The 10,482-nt window shown below is 28.8% G+C and overlaps 1 protein-coding gene across 2 annotated transcripts in view; it reads right to left on the bottom strand.

The window, feature by feature from the left end:
* The window catches only part of LOC117170274 (elongation of very long chain fatty acids protein AAEL008004-like), a 129,777-nt gene extending 122,330 nt beyond the window's left edge, over positions 1 to 7,447 (bottom strand). Inside the window, exon 1 of one of the 2 annotated variants that reach the window (XM_033356936.1) lies at positions 5,839 to 7,447. The gene's annotated coding sequence lies outside the window, so the exon portion shown is untranslated. Of the gene's footprint in view, positions 1 to 3,267; positions 3,379 to 5,838 lie in introns of those variants that run through there. The other variant, XM_033356937.1, reaches the window with a different exon arrangement.
* Between the last annotated feature and the right edge of the window lie 3,035 nt (positions 7,448 to 10,482).

Raw genomic sequence — 10,482 nt, 5'->3', positions numbered from 1 at the left:
AGATGAAATAATTTTCAGTGACGTTCCTACCAAAATGCAGTACCTAAACGTACTTTATTGTACTCTAATACATTTCCCAAAGTTTCAGCTCGATATTTTATTAAAAAAAAAAAGTTCTTAGGTTCAAAAAAACATTCAGTGAACGGAAAAAGTGAGGTCGGTAATATAGGTATTTAGCTGTGTCACATGCCCTTAAAAGAGCATTGATACTTTTGATAATTTAAAAATTTTTTGAAATAATGAAGTTTATTTTGAAAAATTACATAATTTTAAGAGAAGTTATAAAAATATGGCACCACTGAAAGAAAATCCCGATAGGGATTAAAAAATTGTATCAAAAAATACATTAAAAAACACGTGCGCTTTGAAAGAAAAAAATGTTCTGCCCTCATTTTCTTCGAACCTACATAAGAACATTTTTGAAACAAGATTTGCAGGATTCAATTCAACAATGATTTATATCAAAATTTATTTTTATTATTTTTTTTATTATTAAAAAATTCGATTTTTCAGAACTTTTAAATATTTTTTTCAAATACTATGCACATTTTCAAACAAAATTTTTCATACAGAAATATATATTCGATTATTGTATTTTCAATAAACAAATAATATTTAATAAACAATTTTTTGAATGGTTTAAGTTCATGAAATTTCTAGTTCGGATATTTTATAATTCAGCCATTTCCCTTAGGGATTTTTCAAATTCGGTAATATTTTATTGTCCAGAATTTTATTTATTTTTCGTGAATTCTCCAATTCGACTTTTGTATTTCGGGACTTTTATAATTTCGGGAATTTTATTCTTTGGTTATCTTTCAATTTACGAATTTTACAGTGCCGGGAATTTTATTTTTTGGGATTTATCAGTCGCTTTTTCCGAAAAATAAAATTCCCACATCACTGTAAAAATTCAAAAATCATAACATTGTCGAAATATAAAAGTTCCGAATTGGAAAATTCTCGACAATTTACAATCTTACAGAATTTGAGAATTGCCGACAGAAAATTTCCGAATTATACAATATCCGGGCTAGACAACTCCCTAATTTGAACAATTAAAAAATAGTTTGATTCAATTTAAGCTCACTTGTTTTTAAATTTATGTTTGTATCACATTTTTATACAATTATTGTTATTTTAAATTAAAACAATAATTTATCAAAATTAAACATTAAACAAAATTTCTATGATAAAAATATTTGATTATTGTATTTGTAATAAATAAATAATATTGACCACAAAACTGCTTTCTCAATTTCTGCAATTCGGGAATTTTCTAGTTTGTATATTTTATCATTAGACAGCATTCAGCCTGGTATTTTATTATTCGGGAATTTTCAAATTCGATAATATTGTAAACTGTCCAGAATCTCATTATTCTAGAATTTTTAAATTCGGGATTTTCAGGTTTCAGAATTTTATTATTTCGGGAAGTTTACATTGTCGAAAATATTGCAAACGTTTTAAAAGATTTATATGATTGTAAAAAAATCTGGAAGATTTTCAGGCATTTTTCTGCAGAATTTTACATAAATTTTACGACAAAATGGGAATCATTATAAATATATTTAAAAGTTCTGAAAAACTTAAAAAATAATTTTAATTATGTACATTTCGAGTAAGCTGTAGTAATTATAATAATTTAAAGTTTATTTAAAATATATTTTACAGAACATGATATTTTTTATGAATATGACAGTGAAATTCTGTTCGTCTAATTTTGTTTGCCAATGCGAAACGTAATCTGGCTTGGAACTGCCGTCTTAACATCTAAAAACCGAAAGAACAATTTTCATATCACTTGGAATTATAATTATATTTTTATAAAAGTCTAAAAAGATCCATAGAGATTGCAGACCACAAAAATAAAAATAAATAATATTAAAGAACTATAAATAGACAATATATAGAATGAAAATTATAAGTAATAATTTTAGAAATAGTGGGAAATATATGAAACCGTAATATAAATTATTCATCGACTTTTATTTTTGGTCCAAATGGAGTATGGTTCTTGTCTGAGCTAAGTAACCATTAGTGCGCCTCGAGGGGCCTACTGAGAGTTGCTTACAGCGCTCCAAGTGGCCGTTGTCGATGTTTGCTGTAGCAACCATCGCCGTCTATATTTATCGCGGGTTACTAAGCCCGCACCGCATCTACGTTTATAAGATCTTTGCTATTAGTAATGATTTGTATGAAAAAAACGACGGAAATTGCTAAAAAGTAACAATAATACGCAAGAATGTAGTTTTTGGTTTTTTTGGTCATATTTAGGGCCTGTGAGGAGGGTGAGGGTAGGCCGGAAATAAAAGTTATTAGTATGATTTTATTTCCCTGGAACATGAGTTCAATGTTTCGAAAATTTCTCCAATGTTGATTAAATGGGATTTTGAAGTTCCCGGTGACGCGTTTTAATTTTCGAATTTCAAAAAAATAAAAATTACGTTTACTAACGCAAAAAGTCTTATTAAATAAAGTATATATGAAAGTAATTATGACGTATCTTATCATTAAAAATTTTATAACAATGTTATAAAAGTATTTATAAAAAATAACGTTAGGTTTGCTTGATGCAATATTGCATATATGTTACGATTCCTCTAAAGCAATAATTATTCTAAATTAATAACTTAAATAAAAATAAATATTTGTTCCAATTACTTATTTTGTCGATTATACTCCTCGAGTCTTAGCAGAGAGGTCACATCTCGTGTTTCAAACCATGAGGGCGCCACATGTTTCGTTTAAACTTTAAAAGATCGGTATTTCCGATTGATATATTTTAACTTCTTAATCAATTATTATAAATGATTAAATGGAGAAAAGTGTTAATTTCACATTTAAATTCTTTGAAAGTTAAAGTTTATAAAAAAAAACAACGATAATAAGACCAACAAAATTGCTATCCCTATGTTAAACAGTTTCTAAGAAAAAGCGAGAAATTCCTTCTGATAGGCAACCTGTCATACTCGACAGTTGCACGTGGATTTGAGTTTAGGCTTTACTAGTGCGCAGGAGCGAGTGATTTACTAACACTTTGAAATGTACGAATCGACTATTCTTGCCATGAAGGCCTAAAAACACCGACGACTCATACATACTAATCAGTAATTGTGATTCACACATGTTTACCCACACAAATGCCAAATGCACGAGGCTATAACCCGCGCCCGCGCTCTCCAGGTAAAAGCATCAAAGCGATTAGTCACGATCATCTAATTTGACGACTTTATCGCGAGCCGGCAAAAATAAGAAAAAACTCACCTGTTGCCGAAGAGCACACGGTGCTTGTTGTTCTCAAATTTATTCTTTTCTGGAACTTAATTTAAAATATCAGTTTCCGCACGATGTCCAGACGACACTCCTACAAGTCGGAGAGGGCACCACCTCCGTACAGCAGCCGAAGCTACTCGCGCAAACCTTTCGGTACCGTACCAATATTTAGTTTATTCTAGTTGGTTTTCTCTTGCCTCCTACTAACCGCTTTCCGGAATTTTTGTTAAAAATATACCATTGGGACTCGCGGTTCGACCCTTACTGTAAATGTAAAGATACATCACACTATGTTCAGAAATTGACACTTTTCGCTGATTCTGCTCTTATAAAGGATCAACAATTGACCACTTTTTCAAAAACCTCAAATGTCATTCTGATACTTATACATAGAATATAAAAAAATTAACAGTGGAAGAATAAGGGCCAAAACAGGGTTGCTAAAAAATCTCAATTTTGAATTTCCCTCACGTTTTCCTGAAAAATTTTATTTCCCCTGATCGTTCTAAATTTTCTTTTTATACGTGTATAAAAACAGCTTAACACGTACAAAACCAATGCAATGTTGATGCAAAAAAAAATTTGTTTATAAATATATATTTTTATTTATTTATTCATTTTTATTTATTTTTATATATATTCAAGATAAAGAAGACAATTTCTCTAGAAAAGGAATTAATATTTAACTAGAAAACATAAATTTTCTAACAAAAATGGTAGTTACTTTCTCAAGAAAAACATTAATTTTTACCTTGAAAAATAAAACAGTTTTTAGAAAATAGTTACATTTTCAACCAAAGAAATTAATTTTAAAGTAAAATCATGAATTTTAAAGAAAAAAATTTTTACCAAAAATAGAATCGTACAATTTTAAGTTAGACAAATAAATGTTTAACCAAAAATAAAGAGTTTTCTACAAGATAGTTAAATTTTCAACCAAAAATGTGCATTTTCAACCAAGAAGATTATATTTCTATTAGAAAAGTCCATTTTCAACCAAAAAAAGGAATAGCTTAATTTCCAATTAAATAACTGGAATGTTTAACTCAAATGATGAGTCTCAAACAAACAAAAATAATTTTTTAACCAAATAGTTGAATTTGCAAACCAAAAGATTAGTTTTCTACCAAAAAAAACTACTACTTAAAAAAAAACCTAAATTTAAACTAAAAATGATAAATTTTAAAACAAAAATAGACTAGTTAAATTTTCAGGCAGAAAAAACGTTACACAAAACAAAATTTACCACAAAATAGTTCAATTTTCAACCAAAGATATTAATTTTGACAAAAAAGGGGATGTGCTCAGTCAAGTGTGAGTAACAGCTCGAGGGCCACACTCCCAGCGCATTAATTGCATCAGGTTGCGTCATGCGTGCAAATCCAACAGAAATTATTCAAGCGGCCCTGCCTGTTTACGTCTGGATTCCTTCGATTTAGGATCAAGCCCAAGCCAACCCATATCCGAAACAGGTCTTATATCAGGAGTTGAGTGTAGTTGAATTTCATGTAAAACAGCTGAAATTTTTTACCAAACAATGAATAGTTGAATTTTCAGTTAAACAATTATTTTAAAAAATTCAAACAAAGAAATTCAATTTTTAACAACAAAAGAAGGGCTAACTCTCCCTGACCAGTTTAAAATTCTTATACTTTCCGTCTGACTCAGGAATTCACTAACCTATAGGAACCCTGCAGCCATTTATGACTATACTATTTTATTATTTATTTAATTATTATTCAAATAAATCCTGCCAAAAATTCACGTCCACGCGAAATGAGATACTGATGTGAGTTGCAAATTTGAGAAGTTAAATAAAAGGTAGTAGAGCATTTTTCTGGTTCGAGATTTATATATTTGCAAAAAGAAAGATTTTCAAAATCTCATTTTTCTTTATATATAAATTTAGGACCACATTAACGTTCTTTAGTATTTTTTAATTAAATTTCCTAAATCGTCTACTCTATATAGATCATTTTTCGTAAACGTGAGTGTTGTTGCAAAATAATGTCGATAAGGTAGGAATCAGCTATGTGTCACATGGCCTTAAATACTAGACTGAGGGAAAAGGGGCAGAAATATTTTAATGTACAATATAACCTTATGTTTTGACTAAACAAAACAATTTTTATTAGGTCAATGAAATGCTGAGATTTTTGGTATTATACGCAGAAAAAGAGTAAAGTAGACATTTCCCTTTCGAAATATTACACATTTAAAAAAATAATAATTTGTATATTGTAGAATTTATTCATAGCTATTGATTTTATAAATTATTCATCATGTTTAAAAATCTTGCAAATAAATTTAAAGATGTGTATTAATCATTTATTAGGCTGTTTGGTCGTCCCAAAAACTTCTAGGATTTGGAAAAGGGTCGACTTAGCCAAGCGTTTGAAAAATATTTGACTATTCATCCTGAATTTCGGGATGACAAGACACTTCGAATTTATCATGAAATTAGTCATCACAATATTTATTGGAAGAGTCTACATTTCAACATCTTAAAATATTGGAAAGGAAATGAGAGGAAATCCCTGTATTTAAAAAAAGTTAACTTACCTCGTTACCTTCACCGTTAACGGTAAGTTCTGAATAATATCCTAGTTTGACTTTTTTGTTCCAATAAATATGTTTCGTTTCACACACTCAACAAGTAACGAAATTCGTTCAAGCGGATTCAAAATTTGTAACTCCTATGAAGATACTATTTTTTTCACAAAAGTCACACTAAAAATTGCAGAAAATATTACACAGTATAAGAAATCGATTCTTTTACAGAAAGGTTTCACTTCAGGTAATATTTCACGAGATACTGTATAAAAAAAGAGAATTGCTGGAAGAATAGTTGACACTATTCCCTTCCTCGGCAGACAAAACGTTGTATATAATTCAAATTAACCTTTGGTTAATTTATTTTTAATTTGAGTCCTAAGTTTTTTTACAATAACTAAAAAGTTAAAAGTCCCACGTGTTAGCAGGTAGGCAACTATACTGATATAAGATAAGATTCGAATCGTTACAGAATAAACATTTGACGATCCACTTGATGGAAAGGTGCGAGACATTTGTGTCGACGATAACGATACTGAACAGTCGGTTCTGTGACGTGTAATCTGTACTTTTGAAAACACAACACACATGTGGCTGGGTGATTATTATATATTATATTTAGATGCACACTACATTGCCGAAGATACTTCCCACTTCACTCGCAAATTTTCCTTCGATTTTTGCATTATAGCAGGAGCAGAAATGGTAGGTAAATTTGTCGTTCGCATTGAAAAGAAAATATTTTGGTTTACTTTGGGATATTTCTTCTCGTTCGTTTGCGTAAACAAAAGCAATTTCCGTTCGAATGAAGGACGCGACCAGAAGATAATTCATTCCAGTGTAATTAAATTCGAAAATTAAAATCTTAGAACATTCCGAATAGTGAATTATCTTTAAGGTCATGCAATACTGTCATGATTTCTACTTTACCCACATCTTTTCGCAACAAGCACTATGTACAGACCTAACTTTCAAGAAAAAAAATCTTCCCGCCACGCGGACACATTCTCTTCGCGCTATGCGCGTGGCTTCTTTCGCTCGCAAGATTGAGCGCGCTTTAGATCTCGCGCTTCGCCCTCGATAATGTGTTTGCCTCGCGCTACACGTTCGGTTTTTATACTTCTCTCGCATTTGTACTTAGACCTTAAAAATTAAAGCATCGACAACTCTAATGTAATGATTGTGAATTCTCTATTGTTAAGGCTCCTGCGGCTTTAACGAAAAAATTCTTATCATTTACGTAACTCGTGCTTGACTTTTGATTTTGTCCAAAATGCGAACTTTTCTACATATAAAATGTCGAGTATAGTGAAACTCCTTGAATTTTGGAGCTGACGGTGGGTGGGAACTAACTCATTACAGCTCGCTCCGCTTTTGTTTGTCCACGCCGTAGTGACAACCGCAGACCCCGCGCAGCTCCTGTTACACCTACCTGCGGCGCGACGTCAATTCTCGGAAGGGCTATAGAAGGTTTTCACTGTATTTTATATTTATTTCTGTTCCTCGATCAGTGAAATACTTGATAAGATATTGAAAAATAAAATACAAATTTTATTTTTCATGATAACTACAAATTTTGTTCTTATTTTGCATAAACTCAATTTTTCTCAGTTACCCTGAAAAAGGTGTTATTTCAATAAATAATGTATAATATTACAATTGTTAATATGCATTGATATTGAAGGAAACATATTTTAATTGCCTTGTTTTTATAATTTAAAAAAAGTACGCATACTATCAAAAACAAAAATATTTTTTTTATTAAATATTTTATTGAATCTAGTGTAGTTTTTTCATAAATTTAATTTGTTTATTTTCAGTACTATTTTTTTTACAATTTACGCCAAAAATACGCGTCCCAGCGTAAAGCGGTTCTAAGAACATTTATAGATATAATTTAGGAGAAAAATATTGATCTTCAGCCGTTTTCCCAAAATTTTAATTTTTTTACTGTTATTTTTCACGATTAAAACAAAAACTACGTGCTATATCAAATAATGATTATAATAAATTTATAAATCTTTTTTGGGCAAACAAGTTTTATCTTTTAATTTTTTGCCTTCATTATGTCTTTTTACCCACAATTTTTAATTTTACTTTTATTTTTAATATAATTTGTTGCTCTTAAAATAAAAACTACGCGTCCTATCAAAAATGAGTAATAATACATTTATATCACTTTTTTGGACGAAAAACCTTTCACTATTCGTTTTTTTTCGTACCTTGTTTCGTTTTTCTAAAAATTTAGAAGATAAATAATAGCAATACTAGCATTGAATATTTTGTAAATACTTAGGGTTTTCGTTTTAAAGAAAAAAAATCCTGGTAATTTTCCAGTTCGCAAATACTTTTTAATCGAATTTTTCAATTAAGTGCAGTTAAGCTGCAAAGTTTACAATTTTACACTTTTATCAATTATTAAGTTCAAAGAATCATATTCAGTGCAAAGTATATAAATCCATGGTGAATTTTCAAAATTATATAATTCTAAGCCATTCTAAGCCAGAAACATTAAAAATTAAACGATTACAATTTTTCCGTTTATAAATTAAACTTTTTTTAAACTTAAAACCCTGAAAAAGATTCGAAATTTTATTTCAAAATCTTCAAGAATTTAGAATTTGTTTTAAAATTTTCGTCCAGATTCTTTTTTGAACATTTGTTTTTTTATTCTTATGAAACCTTGTATCCTTCATGAAACGATTCAACATTTTTTGGTCGAAATCTGCAAAAATCTACAGTTTGTTTTCAATTAGTTTTTAATATTTTAAGACTTCAAAGTTCCTCATAAACTTACTCTTATTTTTCTAAATTAATGAGTATTCAATTGTTATTTATAAATAAAAATTCTGCAATTTCACTTACAAATGAAACAATTTAAAAATAGAAGAATGAAAATTGTAACGTATAAAAGTTTAAAATTAGGTCTCTGAAAATTTCAACGATTCAAGGCTTTCTATTTCAAACAATTCATTTTAAAATTATTCTGCTTAAGTGATTTGATTTATAATTGCTCATTTAAAATGAGCAGTCAAATATTCCTAAATATTACATAATTGTCCTTTTTTTTAATTATGAAATTTCAAATTGAACAGGTTAAAAATAAAGTATTTTAGACTGGAACAATATTTGAATAGAATCTGAAATTTAATCAATTCGTTTAATTATAAATCTATTAATTATAAATTGTTTAAAAATTGTTAATAGTTTATAAAGTTTCAATTGTGCTTTTGTATTTGTATAACTACTAAGGCCATTAACTTGAAACAGTTCAATTTTTAACGTTGAAATCTGTGAATACATACTTTAATTTTGTACGGATTTAGAATCGTCTTGTAAAATCAATTATTATTAACTTTTAATGCTTCAAGTACAGTTCAATTTAAAAAGATCACCAATTAAATTATATGTATAGCTGATCAGCTAATAAAGTTTTTAATGGCAAAATTTCCACTTCAAAAATAAATAAATTACGCTTCAAATTTTATATCTAATATATAAAATTTTTAAAGAATAGTAATTTCGAATTTCGTACTGTAAACTTAATGATATCATGATTGAAAAAAGGTAACAAATAAATGTAATATTAAAAAACGGTTGAAATCGAACTTCATAAAAATTTAAAAAATAGTTTCTCAAAAAAGAGAATAGATAAAAAGATTATTTTTAATTTTACTAAATCAAAATATGATATTAAATTTGTGATATTTTAACTAATTGTATAGAATTTTCTTCTATAAAATCTGTCAAATTCCCAGTCAAAAAATAAATAAAATAAATGTCTTGCAACCACCCTGATACAAGCTTTCAAAATAGAAATGTGTATACAGTGGGAAAAACTGTTGATTTAAATAATTTTTATGCAAAACAGAATTTTCGAAATTTAAGGTTAGTTAAGGGCATGTGATCTTAGAAAATTGTCGATTTTACCAGTTTTAGGTTCCGACGGCTTTTTTTCTTTAATAATCAATATTTTGTCTTAAAAATTTGGGAAATGATAGCGAACATGCTAACGGACGTCCCCGCACACATTATTTGTGTTTTTTCTTCAAAAAAATTTTTTGATATTGCTCACAACGTGTGTACATTTGGAGGTTATGTATGTTACAATTCTCCTGTGCGTTACTTCCAAACTACACAATATTTTTGGCCGAAAACTTTGGACTTGCAAATAAACATAGTAACTAATCTCCTGGAACTAACACTTTTTGCAGGCAATCAAAAAAGTTTATTTCATAAATAATTTCCAGATTATCGGAAAGGCAGAGATGAAAAACGACGTAACCTCAAAATAATACAAATGCATAAAATTTTTATTTACACAATAAATTTTTTTGTTATTATCCCTCAAAAAAGAGTCCGGGGACGTCCGTTATGATATTTTATAGCATCTCCAAATTCAGTTTTTAAAAATTATCATTTTTGTGGGAAAAAATCCGGGGAAACTGTAAGTATCACATGCCCTTAAGGTTGCCATTCGAAAATTTCATTTCACGCAAAAATGATTAAATTGAACAGTTTTTTCCTCTGCATACACTTTTCTATTCAAGAATGTCGATAACATAGGAATTTGGTAAGTATTGTATGGCGCTAAATCTATAGATATTCCAAATGTCTATAGGGTTATCTTAATTCTTCAATAAATATGAAAAA

The sequence above is a fragment of the Belonocnema kinseyi genome, chromosome 3 (genome assembly GCF_010883055.1).
Source record: "Belonocnema kinseyi isolate 2016_QV_RU_SX_M_011 chromosome 3, B_treatae_v1, whole genome shotgun sequence".
NCBI classification, from domain to species: domain Eukaryota; kingdom Metazoa; phylum Arthropoda; class Insecta; order Hymenoptera; family Cynipidae; genus Belonocnema; species Belonocnema kinseyi.
This window is presented reverse-complemented; position numbering and strand designations above follow the sequence as displayed.